This window comes from Salmo trutta, chromosome 30 (genome assembly GCF_901001165.1).
Source record: "Salmo trutta chromosome 30, fSalTru1.1, whole genome shotgun sequence".
In the NCBI taxonomy this organism is placed as follows: Eukaryota; Metazoa; Chordata; class Actinopteri; order Salmoniformes; family Salmonidae; genus Salmo; species Salmo trutta.
In genome coordinates, this window is record NC_042986.1 from 33,624,768 (window position 1) to 33,634,756 (window position 9,989).

Here is a 9,989-nt window from a genome sequence, read left to right on the forward strand (position 1 = left end):
TATATATTTGTTATGTGTCTATATCGCTTGATCTCTGTTGATGTATGTTGCTGTCTCTGTAACTCTCTCTGTCGCTGTGCCTCTCTCTCTGTCTCTGTGCCTCTCTCTCTGTCTCTGTGCCTCTCTCTCTGTCTCTGTAACTCTCTCTCTGTCTCTGTGCCTCTCTCTCTGTCTCTGTGCCTCTCTCTCTGTCTCTGTGCCTCTCTCTCTGTCTCTGTGCCTCTCTCTCTGTCTCTGTGCCTCTCTCTCTGTCTCTGTGCCTCACCTCTCTGTCTCTGTAACTCTCTCTCTGTCTCTGTGCCTCTCTCTCTGTCTCTGTAACTCTCTCTCTGTCTCTGTGCCTCTCTCTCTGTCTCTGTGCCTCTGTCTCTGTGCCTCTCTCTCTGTCTCTGTGCCTCTCTCTCTGTCTCTGTGCCTCTCTCTTTGTCTCTGTGCCTCTCTCTCTGTCTCTGTGCCTCTCTGTCTGTCTCTGTGCCTCTCTCTCTGTCTCTGTGCCTCTCTCTCTGTCTCTGTGCCTCTCTCTCTGTCTCTGTGAGCTTTCTGTGTTTCTCATATTGCAGTGTGGTCATAATGTGTCACACACCGTGTCTTGGGACTCTGTCTTGTGATTTGCAGAGCCATGCCTGGTTCACACCGTCTACTCCATGCTAGTGTGAACTATGCTCTCTGGTGTGCCGTATTGACATCTGCCTCTACCAAGTTCACTGGTTCTGTCTCTGTCACTCTGTCTCACTCTCTCTGTGTGTTCCTCTCTTTCTCTCTTCTCTTCCTACCTCTCTCTATTTCTTTCCTCCTCCCATGTGCCTCTGACAACACCAAACACCTCCCCCCTTCGCCCCTGCCTCTCTCTCTCTCTCTCTCTCTCTCTCTTCCTCTCTCTCTCTCTCTCTCTCTCTCTCTCTCTGTCTCTGTCTCTCTCTCATGTGCCCCCCACCACCACCACCTTGCCCCCCCCTTCCTAAATAGCAGTGGCCCATAAGCTAGGCTCCGCCCCCTCGCAGTACTTCCAGAGAGAAGGAGCCAATCCCAGGGCTCAGAGTCACGGCCTCTCCTCCCCCTCCACAGGCTGAGTTGCCCCTCCCATTCTGGTAAATACATGATCTCTCTCACTTTCACTTCATTTTCCTCACTTTCAGTTCATATGTCTTTCTGTATGTCCCGACGTCTATCTTTGTGTCCACTGCTTATCTGTGCCTATTCTATTCTCCACTTGTAATGACTCTGTATGAACTGTGTTTCTGTCCCCTTCAGACATACTGCCTTATAGTCCCTGTTTACTTATTCTCTGCTTCTTCTTGTTGCCTGGGTGATGTCCTCTCTTTCCCTTGTATCTTCCCCTGCACTTTTTACCATAATGTTCTTTTTCATCCTTGACTCCCTGTCTTTCTCTCTCTCTCCTTCTGTTCTTGCTGCCCATGTTTTTCTGTTCATCATTCCACCATTTGCCTTCTTTGTACTTTTCTCTGAGAGAGAAACCTCCCAGTGTTCTATTTCAGTGAGGTTGGGGTGAAAGGTCAAACAGAAGGCATTCTGGGAAGGATGGGAGCGAGAGGAGACATTTTGATTGAAACTCTTTATGTTTGCAGCTCTGTTCAGGTTCCTGCAGAGGGAGATGTAGCCTTTGTGTTTTGTCTGTAAGTGTGTGTGAACACAGGGTGCAGTGTGTGTGTGTGACAGAGTTCTTTAGATTACTTTGTGTTGTTGTCTTATGTACAATTCTGGTTTTGTGCATGTTGAGCTACTGTTAAGGAGAACTCGGATAAATCAAACTTGACATCAAATGTTTAGGATGAACTTGTATTTCAGAGATGGAAGTTTTGATCCACTTTGTCTGTGTGGGGTGGTACCTGTCTGTGTGGGGTGGTACCTGTGTGTGTGGGGTGGTACCTGTCTGTGTGGGGTGGTACCTGTCTGTGTGGGGTGGTACCTGTCTGTGTGGGGTGGTACCTGTCTGTGTGGGGTGGTACCTGTGTGTGTGGGGTGGTACCTGTCTGTGTGGGGTGGTACCTGTCTGTGTGGGGTGGTACCTGTGTGTGTGGGGTGGTACCTGTCTGTGTGGGGTGGTACCTGTCGGTGTTGTGGGGTGGTATCTGTCTGTGTGGGGTGGTACCTGTCTGTGTGGGGTGGTACCTGTCTGTGTGGGGTGGTACCTGTCTGTGTGGGGTGGTACCTGTCGGTGTTGTGGGGTGGTACCTGTCTGTGTGGGGTGGTACCTGTCTGTGTGGGGTGGTACCTGTCTGTGTGGGGTGTTACCTGTCTGTGTGGGGTGGTATCTGTGTGTGTGGGGTGGTACCTGTCTGTGTGGGGTGGTACCTGTCTGTGTGGGGTGGTATCTGTGTGTGTGGGGTGGTACCTGTCTGTGTGGGGTGGTACCTGTCTGTGTGGGGTGGTATCTGTGTGTGTGGGGTGGTACCTGTCTGTGTGGGGTGGTACCTGTCTGTGTGGGGTGGTACCTGTCTGTGTGGGGTGGTATCTGTGTGTGTGGGGTGGTACCTGTCTGTGTGGGGTGGTACCTGTCTGTGTGGGGTGGTACCTGTGTGTGTGGGGTGGTACCTGTCTGTGTGGGGTGGTACCTGTCTGTGTGGGGTGGTACCTGTCTGTGTGGGGTGGTACCTGTCTGTCTGGGGTGGTACCTGTCTGGGGTGGTACCTGTCTGTGTGGGGTGGTACCTGTCTGTGTGGGGTGGTACCTGTCTGTGTGGGGTGGTACCTGTCTGTCTGGGGTGGTACCTGTCTGGGGTGGTACCTGTCTGTGTGGGGTGGTACCTGTCTGTGTGGGGTGGTACCTGTCTGTGTGGGGTGGTACCTGTCTGTGTGGGGGTGTACCTGTGTGTGGGGTGGTACCTGTCTGGGGTGGTACCTGTCTGTGTGGGGTGGTACCTGTCTGTGTGGGGTGGTACCTGTCTGTGTGGGGTGGTACCTGTCTGTGTGGGGTGGTACCTGTCTGTCTGGGGTGGTACCTGTCTGGGGTGGTACCTGTCTGTGTGGGGTGGTACCTGTCTGTGTGGGGTGGTACCTGTCTGTGTGGGGTGGTACCTGTCTGTGTGGGGTGGTACCTGTCTGTCTGGGGTGGTACCTGTCTGGGGTGGTTACCTGTCTGTGTGGGGTGGTACCTGTCTGTGTGGGGTGGTACCTGTCTGTGTGGGGTGGTACCTGTCTGTCTGGGGTGGTACCTGTCTGGGGTGGTACCTGTCTGTGTGGGGTGGTACCTGTCTGTGTGGGGTGGTACCTGTCTGTGTGGGGTGGTACCTGTCTGTGTGGGGTGGTATCTGTGTGTGTGGGGTGGTACCTGTCTGTGTGGGGTGGTACCTGTCTGTCTGGGGTGGTACCTGTCTGTGTGGGGTGGTACCTGTCTGTGTGGGGTGGTACCTGTCTGTGTGGGTGGTACCTGTCTGTGTGGGGTGGTACCTGTCTGTGTGGGGTGGTACCTGTCTGTGTGGGGTGGTACCTGTCTGTGTGGGGTGGTATCTGTGTGTGTGGGGTGGTACCTGTCTGTGTAGGGTGGTACCTGTCTGTCTGGGGTGGTACCTGTCTGTGTGGGGTGGTACCTGTCTGTGTGGGGTGGTACCTGTCTGTGTGGGGTGGTACCTGTCTGTTTAACACAGTGCTAATATATTATGTTTCTTTCTTTTGTTCTTTCCCCTTCTATTCATCATCTTATCCCTTTTCCCCCATCCTGTCTGTCTGTCTGTCTGTCTGTCTGTCTGTCTGTCTGTCTGTCTGTCTGTCTGTCTGTCTGTCTGTCTGTCTGTCTGTCTGTCTGTCTGTCTGTCTGTCTGTCTCTCTCTCTCTCTCTCTCTGTCTCTCTCTCTCTCTCTGTCTCTCTCTCTCTCAGCCCAGGGGAAGAGTAGGAGGCAAAGTGTGTTGTTTTAGTGTCGGTGGGGTTGGGGGGGGGGGGGGGGGGGTTGTGAGGAGGACAGTGACGTACAGAACTGTCACACACACACCAACCCCGCCACACACACCGAAGGAGTCCAACACACACTCTGCCACACACACTCACCCCGAAGAATCCAACACAGACCCTGCCACACACACACACCAAAGGAGAGAAAACACACAGTACTTCCCAAAACAAAAACAACAAGTCAACAACACAAGACCGAGGAACACTAAATGGAGAAAAACAAAGGACTTAACATAATGAAGCCAGAGGATGAGAAGACTTGAGGAATTGAACATAAAGGTGAATATGTAAGAAGAGGAGGATGAGAGGAGTGATCCTCCGTGCTGCTTCTCCTACTGCTCAGAGTACAGCAGTGATTAGGGTCGAGTGGATATGGTTGGAACAGGATTTGCTGTATCGGTGAGCTCTAACGGGAGCGGGGGGGTATGAGGGGGGTGGGGAATGTGAGCCTCTGCATCCCCAGGATAGAGAACGGTCATGTTTAAAGTGAGGGAGGTAGGGATGAGGGGGGTGGGGAACGCGAGCCTCTGCACCCCAGGATAGAGAACGGTCATGTTTAAAGTGAGGGAGGTAGGGATGAGGGGGGTGGGGAACGCGAGCCTCTGCACCCCAGGATAGAGAACGGTCATGTTTAAAGTGAGGGAGGTAGGGATGAGGGGGGTGGGGAACGCGAGCCTCTGCACCCCAGGATAGAGAACGTTCATGTTTAAAGTGAGGGAGGTAGGGATGAGGGGGGTGGGGAACGCGAGCCTCTGCACCCCAGGATAGAGAACGGTCATGTTTAAAGTGAGGGAGGTAGGGATGAGGGGGGTGGGGAACGCGAGCCTCTGCACCCCAGGATAGAGAACGGTCATGTTTAAAGTGAGGGAGGTAGGGATGAGGGGGGTGGGGAACGCGAGCCTCTGCACCCCAGGATAGACCCTAACCCTAGACTGAGCTGTAGAACTCTGCATTTTTCATATTGCACCCTAACCATAAGCCCTAACCTTGACCCCCAACCAACAACTCAACCCCAAACCTTAACCAACCTCAACCCCTAACCTTAACCAACACCTCAACCTCAAACCTTAACCAACCCCTAACCCTAACCTTAACCAACACCTCAACCCCTAACCCCAACCAACCCCTAACCCTAACCTTAACCAACACCTCAACACCTCAACCCCTAACCCCAACCTAACCCTAACCTTAACCAACACCTCAACCCTTAACCAACACCTCAACCCCTAACCTTAACCAACACCTCAACCCCTAACCTTAACCAACACCTCAACCCCTAACCCCAACCAACACCTCAACCCCTAACCCCAACCAACACCTCAACCCCTAACCTTAACCAACACCTCAACCCCTAACCCCAACCCTAACCAACACCTCAACCCCTAACCTTAACCAACACCTCAACCCCTAACCTTAACCAACACCTCAACCCCTAACCTTAACCAACACCTCAACCCCTAACCTTACCCAACACCTCAACCCCTAACCTTAACCTTAACCAACACCTCAACCCCTAACCTTAACCAACACCTCAACCCCTAACCTTAACCAACACCTCAACCCCTAACCTTAACCAACACCTCAACCCCTAACCTTACCCAACACCTCAACCCCTAACCTTAACCAACACCTCAACCCCTAACCTTAACCAACATCTCAAGCCCTAACCCTAACCAACACCTCAAGCCCTAACCTTAACCAACACCTCAAGTCCTAACCTTAACCAACACCTCAAGCCCTAACCCTAACCCTGACCAACACCTCAACCCCTAACCTTAACCAACACCTCAACCCCTAACCTTAACCAACACCTCAAGCCCTAACCCTAACCAACACCTCAAGCCCTAACCCTAACCAACACCTCAAGCCCTAACCCTAACCAACACCTCAAGCCCTAACCCTAACCAACACCTCAAGTCCTAACCCTAACCAACACCTCAAGCCCTAACCCTAACCAACACCTCAAGCCCTAACCCTAACCAACACCTCAAGTCCTAACCCTAACCCTAACCAACACCTCAAGCCCTAACCCCAGCCAATAGCTGAAACATTGACCCCTAGCTAACGACCCTACCGCTGTACGTGTCCATTTCTCTACCCCACACACACATGTATGCACGCGCACATAAACACACGAGGCATAGAATAGTGTCTATAGGATGCTAATCCATTGTTTCCAAATCATATTTGGAATGGAATGGATTACATACTGAGCCTGGAGAATCGGACTATTTAATCCATTGCTGCCCCTCCCCCCCCCCCCCCCCCCCCCCCCCCCCCCCCCCCCCCCCCCCCCCCCCCCCCCCCCCCCCCCCCCAACACACACATACACACACATTTGTACATTACAGTGCCCAGACCTGGCACCTGATCCCCAATTCAATTACCTCATCAATCAGTCACTCAGGCAGGTTACGGTACCAATACGGTACCAATCATACACTAACGACACTAAAGTTATCTTCCTCAAAATGTACAGTATCTACAGAAGTCAACACTTCAGGGCAGGAATGGGCACTTCACTAGCCCACTATGCTGAAGTGCACACTAGGAAACACTAAGTTACATAATACGACAATGCATTATGAATAGATTATTATCAATATGATGTGATACTGTTATGACACGCTATAGAGATGTACACAACAGAGCAATATACAGGAGGGTTGTTGATGCCCAGGTACACTTCACGCCAGAAGTTCACCTCACAGGACAGAGGGGGGTTAAAACAGTGTAAAGAAACCCCTGAACCCCTGACAACCTGGTTGATATGTTCCATTTATAGTTCATTAACATTCAGCTGTTCTTGTTGCACCTGATCTGACCTCTTAGATACTGAATCTAAAACACAACAACGCTCCTCCCACACACACACCCTTATATACACACACACACACACACCCTTATACACACACACGCACACACACACACACACACACACTCTCTTATACACACACACACAGCCTTACACACACACACACACACACACACACACACACACACAATATAGTTTTGTTTTGTTTCTAATCTGTATATATGACCCTACTTTTCACTCTTTAGTAATAAGGTACAAGCAATGATTTCCCAGAATGCAATTCTCTGTGTCACCGGGCCATGTTCCCGTGGGAAACGCTGGTGATTGACTGAGAACGTGTTGCACATTCCTTAAGCTCAGGACTTATGGGTAGTGTAGTTTTGTGGATCTTGGTGTAAGGTAGTCTTGTTCCCCAGAAGCCAGGAACATGAGGTTAGCTAGGTTATAAGGTAAAGGAAGTGTAGTCTAAATGTTCCCCTTGTAGAGTTTAACATAGGGCAAGCCTGTCTAGGAGGGCCTCTTGGAAAATGGCCCACTACATGCTCTGTGCTCAGACAAGATGTATGGATGACTTTATCATCTACATGATCAATCAGTCAACAGATCAATCATGGATCTGTCTCACTCCTCTAGTTAGTCTGGGGGTGGGTTAAAGTGCTGTTTAAAGAGAAACCTCCGAATAATGATACCTAACCCTTTACTTCACTCCCCCTTTAGAAGCTAAAGCATGTTTGTATGGATATATCATGGGATATATGGACGTCTCATGTTTGTGAAATGGCTGCAATTTGAGCCGGCAGGAAAGGGCGGAGTCACATAGTGTTTACTGATCAGTGATTGGGAGAACATAGGAAGTGACCTCATTGACTACCCTCTTGCAACCTATCGGCTACTTTTTAGTTAGTTTTAACCCCAGTTTTAGAGCATTTACTCTCTGTTGTCTGCTGTGTTGTGGAGGCACCAGATGAACTAAGACCACTGGACCAAAACACACTGAGGCTGGAATTTAACTTAGATTGAATTCCGCCCAGAGGGTCCAAACACGACTGTTTCGTATACAAGTGGTCAGGTTGTGTACAGGTCAGTGAGTCTGTGAGTGGGAGAGTGTGAGCAGGATGAAGTTGTCCCTATACTCTGATCTAGGCTCAGTACTATGTTATGTCTTTCCCCCCCCCTAATGGTTAAAGTCAGGATTTGCTGATCCTAGATCTGTACCTAAGGGCAACTTCTACTCAGAGTGTGAGAGTATGTAGCATGTACATAGATGATCTGTATATAGGCAGTGTACAGGTTTGATACGGCAGCAGACTCAGTCAGGTAACCTTATTTTGAAAACCAGAGCAATATTTCTGTATTGATAATCGGGCCAAGGCTGTAGAGTTCCGGACAGATTCATCCCTTTTTCAGTGATGTAATAAAGTTAGGAGAGTAAATGTTTTCTTTTTAGATTTGAGAGGTTTGATGGAGTATAACGCCTTAGCCTCCCTATCACTGTCTTACTGTGCTTTGGTGACACCTAGTGGTCACACAACATCATCACAGTTTCCCCACACAGTTTAAGGGGAGTGGAGGGCGTGTGATGTGACGCGAGTGTGTGAGCTTACGAAGAGGTTTGGTGTGTGTGTGCATCACAGAGCTCGCGCAATGATTGGTGAAATAGTTGTGAACACTAAATAAAAATCCTTAGTTTGATGGAGTGTTTTTCTCATGAAATACTTTAAATATTTTGTCTTCCTTTGAAGCCTTCATGCAGTAAGTGTGTGTGGTTTATTACAACCTCCCAGCCTGTCTTTGTGGAGGATTACAGGACAGGATCACACTCCTGTACCAATACTACTGACAGCATCGCCGTGAAACACAAGGATTTCCAACATCACCCATGGAGTCCAGTGGAGGCTGCTGAGGGGAGGACGGCTCATAGTAATGTCTGGAATGGAATCAATGGAATGTCACCAAACACATCAAAGACATGGTTTCTATGTGTTTGTTACCATTCCGTTGACTCCATTCCAGCCATATTTATGAGCTGTCCTCCCCTCAGCAGCCTCCACTGATGGAGTCCTTGTTTGATGTAATTCTGCCTGCCAATGTCACTGAACAGAAGGACATGGGGAGGTCACTAAGGGCCTGCTTCAGACTTGAGATAAATACACTTAACATGGACTTAAGTCAATATATTGTTTTACTTAAGTGCATGTTGATTTAATGTACATTATCTCATAGGGCATTGTAAATGAGCCAGGGATACTTCTTTCAAATACTATTTTCAAATACCTGGGTTAAATGCATGGGAGTATATTTGACTATTTTCAAATACTTTCCAAGTGTATTTCCAAATACATTAAAATGTTCAACTACTTGTCTTTTCAAATAAACAATATCTTAATACTTACTTCAAATGTATGTGAGAGTAACTGAGATATTTGAAATAGTATTTGGACCCAGGTCTGCAGGTATCCATGGTGATGCTGAACTGTACTATGTAATGCCTGTTGGACCAGTTACCCCATTCGTGTTTGTTACCCCTTGACACTGATCTAAGGTCAATTTTGCAGTTTCCCCGATGGTTAACGTTAGGGGCTCAGGAAGCTACGCTTGCTGATCCTAGATCTGTGCTTAAGGGGATCTGCTAGTCAACGCAATGTGTTACTCTTGACCTTACAGTGAAAAATAAAACCTGTTCTCTGAAGGAGTCTTGAGTATTGGGACACTTCCCTGGTTTTTTCTTCTGAGTCTGCATATAAGACCACAGTCCTGGTCTGCCCGGACCACATACACATCCTCATTCATATCCCATCTATTTTCCTCTGTTACTTTACTCATCAACGGTGTCTGGAGCTAGTCCTCTGGACATCAACACCTAGCCACTACACCCGCCTGCACGCTTTGGTCACTGTATGATAGGACTGAATAGATATAAGCAATAGTGGCTTAGATCCTAGCAACAGGCTAAGTGAAATCCTTTCAGGTCTTCATAGGGTATGTACACACAGAAGGCTGCTGAGGGGAGAACGGCTCATAATAATGTCCAGAACGGAGCAAAAGGAATGGCATCAAACACCTGGAAACCACGTGTTTGATGTATTTGATACCATTCCACTTACTCTGCTCCAGTCATTACAACAAAGCCCGTTCTCCCCAATTAAGGTGCCACCAACCTCCTGTGGTATGTAGTGTACTTCTCATGGATGTCTACCTCTAGAAATGTACATTGGTTTGGATAGTCAATCAATCAATCAAATGTATTTACAGTGTGTGGCCCAGGGTC

The 9,989-nt window shown here is 49.1% G+C and overlaps 1 long non-coding RNA gene across 1 annotated transcript; it reads left to right on the forward strand.

Annotated features, from left to right (window-relative positions):
* Window positions 1-867: 867 nt before the first annotated feature.
* On the forward strand, window positions 868-4,190 carry LOC115168536 (uncharacterized). Its single transcript, XR_003870688.1, has 2 exons — window positions 868-1,088; window positions 3,835-4,190. It is a non-coding gene; the product is annotated as an uncharacterized LOC115168536 (long non-coding RNA).
* The last annotated feature ends 5,799 nt before the right edge of the window (window positions 4,191-9,989 follow it).